This window comes from Spea bombifrons, chromosome 1 (genome assembly GCF_027358695.1).
Source record: "Spea bombifrons isolate aSpeBom1 chromosome 1, aSpeBom1.2.pri, whole genome shotgun sequence".
NCBI lineage: Eukaryota > Metazoa > Chordata > Amphibia > Anura > Pelobatidae > Spea > Spea bombifrons.
The window spans coordinates 102,576,144-102,581,597 of record NC_071087.1 but is presented as its reverse complement, the minus strand read 5'-3'; the positions used below and the strand labels follow the sequence as shown (position 1 = coordinate 102,581,597).

The window sequence follows — 5,454 nt, the reverse complement described above, 5'->3', positions numbered from 1 at the left end:
TGCTAAGCACGGTCAAGGAGTCCTTGGTAGACCTGTTCCAGGATCCATTCTTGGTAAACTAAATAATCCAAAACAGCCCACAGGTCTGGCAGGTAACAGGGCACATCTGCGAGAATCCCTTCCCTGAACTCCCGGATCTCCTCGCATCGATACTTCCATGGGCTCCCAAATTCTCGGTCCTCCTGTAGGCTTTCCATTATCAATCCCGGGCCACCAAAGTCATCGCCCTCTGGCAGGTAGTCATTCTTCAGCTCTGGACACCACTGTGCGGCCTGCTAATACAGGGCCCGGTGTCCACAATCCACACTCATTTCAAGTGGAAGCAACTTCTCCAATTCAGCCGCCAAGTCCTCTTGAGGCTGCCCTCCCAGGTACGGCATTCGCCAATCTAGTTGTAGCACGTACCATTCCTAGGAGGATGGGAGGACTATTCCCCGGACACCCTCCATCCAGGCATTCAGGGAGCCCATGACTCTGCTGCGCACCAACACGTCCTGTAGTGCTGGAACCATCTTAAGCTTGCTGCTGGTATACCCGCTGGTACTCCGCTGGGACGTTTGCAAGTAGGATCCCGCCGCTGCCGTCAATGTAACGGGTTCACCAAGAGAGCTGTAGTAACTCCCAGAGATCACCCACATGTATCCTCCTGTTGTCCCCGGAATAACTTCCAGCACCAGCCAGCATGCACACCTTGGAACCCTGCTATGTGTACCCAATAAGTAGACACAACTACCTTGAATTGAGTACAGCAGGAATGAACAGTTTATTCTTGTAAAACATAGACTCATATATCCACAGAACTTAATTAACATAAATTAAAATTGATAAATAGGTGCATGTAGACAACCCAACCTTTAATTCCCTTTGCAGCAATCCTATTGATGGGATTAATTAAACAATGGAGTTCCTGACTGTGCAATCTTTGTTTGGCAGCCAGGCTGGAGCCATCTCTGACTACCTTGGGGCCTTGTATGACAGGTCATTCTGTCACATTATGTTTATATAAACCCTTAAAAACCCCAATAAAGCAGTTCACCCTTTGAAAACATATGCTGTTTGCTTTATTGGGGACTGAAAAACCAAGAGATCTCTCCTAGCATCTAAAAGCTATCCTAAACTTGCTCAACATGTAGGTCTGTCCCACAAAGGCTGACCCCTCTTCTTGACTGTTGCAACCCTGCAAGATTTACTTTGGAAGGCTTACTCCAGGGCCTGGAACCAGAGGCATGCTGATACTCGGTTTCCCTAGAGCCTTGTTTCGTGACAGAGGTAAAAGCAGCTCCCTTACCTTAAATAGACAAGTGACCCTGAGACTCGGGGAAACATTGCTTCACCTGGAGAGTTCCCAGGTATGTATCTGACCCCACAGTAGAGGTACAGCAGCTCGTACGGCAAGTGAGCAGGGAATAAGGCAGGTAAGAGTATATGTGCGAGTGAAAGAGTGTTTGTGATTGAAAGAGTGGGGGTGATAGCGAGAGAGATTGTGTTGAGTGACAGAACATGGGTCAGAATGAATGTATGTGTCTGCACATAATTTTGGGGCTTTACATGCCCTCCTCTGCCTCTTCTGACAGGCAACTGATTGCTAGTAATATAAACAAAGAACCAGACGTGCTTATGTGTATATATCATGGTTTGGGGTATATGTCTTCACTGTATCAACATGCACTGAGACTGCTTGGTATATATCTTCTTTGAATCACTTAAAATAATCTTAAATTAAATAAAACTTAATGTTCTATTAAAAGGGAGCTATAGGGAAAGTAAAATTATCTCTCGACTGTGTGGAAATTTGTAAATAATAAAAAAAAATTAAAACAAGAAATATGACAATTGAATGCTCAAACCCTGCTTATTACTATAGTAAGTAGTTAATTTTGTTGCATTCATATTTTCTAGATTGTATGCTCTTATGAGTATACATTGTTATATTATTATTAGTTGTTATGAATTGTAGTCAATTTTGCAGTTCTGCAGATTATGATGGAAGTATATGGATCAATAAATAATAATAATAAGTAGAAACTTTGTATGCATAATTCCAATATGAAGTCATGAAGGTGAAGGGACATAACGGTATTGTTATCATAGCAATAGAAAACAATTCTTAAAATTGATTTTGTGTTTTTTTTAAATGTTTGGCAATATAATTAAGGGAAAAACTTTTTAAATTGTTATTTGCTGAACATTCTAAAGCACTCTGTATTTTTTAAGGTTTAACAACACCATCATAAGAGGTGATAGGTTAGGCTTTTTAGAACTACTGTGCTTTCAGTGCGTTGGACTTTTCTGTAGGGCAAAGGGGAGAGCTGCCTACGGCCAAAACTCTGACATTTTCCGGCTGAAGCGGGCAAATAACACAAAAACAGAAATCTATGTTAGGCGCAGAAGGCAAAATGAAACATGTGTAGTATGGCAGGGATCCAGTTATCCTTCTGTGAAAGTAAGCCCCTCAAACTAAACGGGTTGATTCCTGTTTCCCATGAACTTCTGTGTGTTTTTTTTTGCAATAAAGCAGTGACTAATTTATACACTCCAATGTGTAAAGCAGTATTATTTAATCAACAACTACAGGAACTGCTTATTAATAAAACAAAGTGCCCTTTGATTTTTAAGTGACCTTATCACCATTCAATGAATAGGCCTCTTTGTGTAAAACACAACACAATACCCATTCATTTGTAATGTGATAATAATTGCATAACATTGCAAGATTTATTACGGGTTTCTTTTTGGCGGACGATTCATAAAACCATCCGATGACATGGAGATTTAAAAGAATTAATCACATTACATATTAAAACATAGTGTATGTAAGCTCCATAGAGGGGATGCTAATCCTGCCGGTGCTGATAATCATCTTATTGGGCAATCCGCTACTGGTGTTGAAGAGGTTAACCGACCACATGTGCTGGACTCATGGGGACCAGTTGGCTTTATTTAAGTTCACCTTTGAGTCCAAGCCATTTGATGATTTCCTGGATAAGTCACCCACTTCCCTTTTAGCTGGAGGCTACATCTTGTTTTCACAGTAGCTGCTTTTTGGAATTGCTTCACTTTGCAAAGAAACGATCAAATGTGATAACGGGGCCCACATTTTCAGTCTACAAAAAAAAAACCATATTATCTGAAATAGCAACATACAAAAAAAAATATATGTTACATACCGATCATCTGGGCGAATTGTAAAAGATAACATATAATTTCCCTGGAGAACTTATTAATTACCTTTGAGAATATCTATTACATTACATTTATTTATATGGCTCCAACAGATTCTGTAGCGCTGTTACATTGGGGACAGTGAAAATAATTGGCAATTTAAATGACATCATAACACACATTAAAACATACTGGTAAAGAAGGATAAGTAGGCCCTGCTTTTGTGAGCTTACAGTATATTTGGTGGTTGAGGGGGGAGTGAGACAGTATGGAATAGATAGTACTGAAAAAATAATATGGTGTGCCACTCAAGTTAATCAGTGAGCCCCTAGTCATGGCACGATTTTCATGACAGCAACACTCTCTAACATGACAAATAATTTAATCATTGTGAATCAATTGTGCACAAAAACTCAATGAAGATCCAGTTTAGAGTGTATCAAATACGAGTTAAAAATTATGCTATGCTCGTTTAGCCGTAGGTAAGGAAACCCCCAAATTTGGAAATAGGGTACCCTATATACTTACGGTACGATAAAAGCCATGCTTCAAGGTGATAATTCTGCCTTCATTTTCCTTATCATATGATTCGAAAAAGTATTGCTGTAATTTTGGCTCCTCAACAATAGATATTCTAAACACAGCAGGGTTCCCAGGGTCATCAACATAAATCAACTAAGCTAAGAGCAAAAAATATTTGCAAGCAGGACATACAGGAAATACAGGACATACTTCAGCTATTGTACGCGTTAAAGTAAATATGAGGTCTGGAGTATACGATTTGCGAAGGTGTTCTTCCATGTGGGTGGGGGAAGCTGCAGCCTGGAGGCTATCCATAGATGGACACTGGCAAAACATTGTGGAACAGGTTACGCTTGCTAGTAAGCACACCCACTTGACTTTAAGAAATGCCCTTTGTGAAATCCTACACTAAAGTGTTTCTCCTCGAGAACCGGGAGGAACAGGTTAGTCCGAGACATTTCCTGAAAAGTTGAAACATTTTTTGTAACATAGAATACTATCCCTTTGTATTTTTTTCAACTCATTTTTGTGTGTGGAGACAAAATTAATTACCTTTTAGATTAATTATTATCTCTTTTTTTTTTGGTAAATTCCTGTAATGCCAAGTTATTAATTGATAAAAAAATACGCTATTTTGAAACTGCGCACTTAAATATGAGATCATGTATAGGTACGATGGAATAATAATAAATAATGGCATGCTGCCCTTTTGTCAAAGTGTTAAGCCCTTGTCTATACACCAAACATGCACAGCATATAAATGCAAAATCACATCCACACAGAGAAAGCCTAGAGGGAAAACAATCACTGTCACAACAGCTCAGAAACATTGCATCATAAAATGTGGAATATAGCCTCAAATAATATTGCTGTTAGGAGATCAACTGTAACTATAACCAAAGTGAGAAACAGAATCATTTGTAAATGGGTCATCAAATCAAGATACACAGCACCAAGATATCCAAGTGTAACCTCTTGCAACAAGGTAAAGTAATTGTGCATGTCAGTAGACCATAATCTCTAACATGTGAATAATTAATAATACACATAGGAATTTGATGCACTAGCCATTGCCATATATATAAGAACCGTTTGGAAACTGTATCTACAGTTACAAGAAGCCATGATGACTTTTATGTAGTAAAAAAACCAAGTATAAACTAGTCAAAAGTTACACTTTAGCCTCCTTAATCCATAAAAAGTAGTGAATAAGATAAAGCATGTCCATGTACGTAAAAAAACATTCACCAACCACTGATATCTTAACCAGAATCTGATTTCCAGATGAACAAGACAAGGTAAAACATCTATATAGTATTGCAGGGCATATAGTCAAATCCCAAATGAACAGTTTACTAACATAGACAAACAAAGGGGTAATGGTCCCAGACAATACTGAAACATCTTTGAAAATATTTTTTAGAAATACAAAATTAAATAATCAAAAAAAATGACAAAATGTCAAAAGCGAAAGATCTGCCCATCAAACATGAAGTTGATGAACATGAACAAAGACCTGTTCCAAAACTTGATTTCCCAGTTCTGCGGCACTATTCCCCTCTTAAGTGTTTTGAACCTGAGCTGTCACTGTCCTTGCGTAAGACATTAGTCTTGTGTTGGGAGATGTAGTCTTCAAAGTCTTTTAAGGTCGTCTTTCCTACATAACCCAACCAACATGGACAACTAAATAGCATAGCCTGATAAACATGTTTAATACCCTCTAGGTCTGAACTGCTTTTCCATGTGTGAATGTGTGCCAAATTCTCCCCT

General features: G+C 38.8%; 1 long non-coding RNA gene across 1 annotated transcript; it reads right to left on the bottom strand.

Moving 5' to 3' along the window:
- Positions 1-2,678: 2,678 nt before the first annotated feature.
- Positions 2,679-3,850, bottom strand: LOC128474389 (uncharacterized). Its single transcript, XR_008346346.1, has 2 exons — positions 3,691-3,850; positions 2,679-3,104 (listed from the first exon to the last, which is right to left on the bottom strand). It is a non-coding gene; the product is annotated as an uncharacterized LOC128474389 (long non-coding RNA).
- Positions 3,851-5,454: the final 1,604 nt, after the last annotated feature.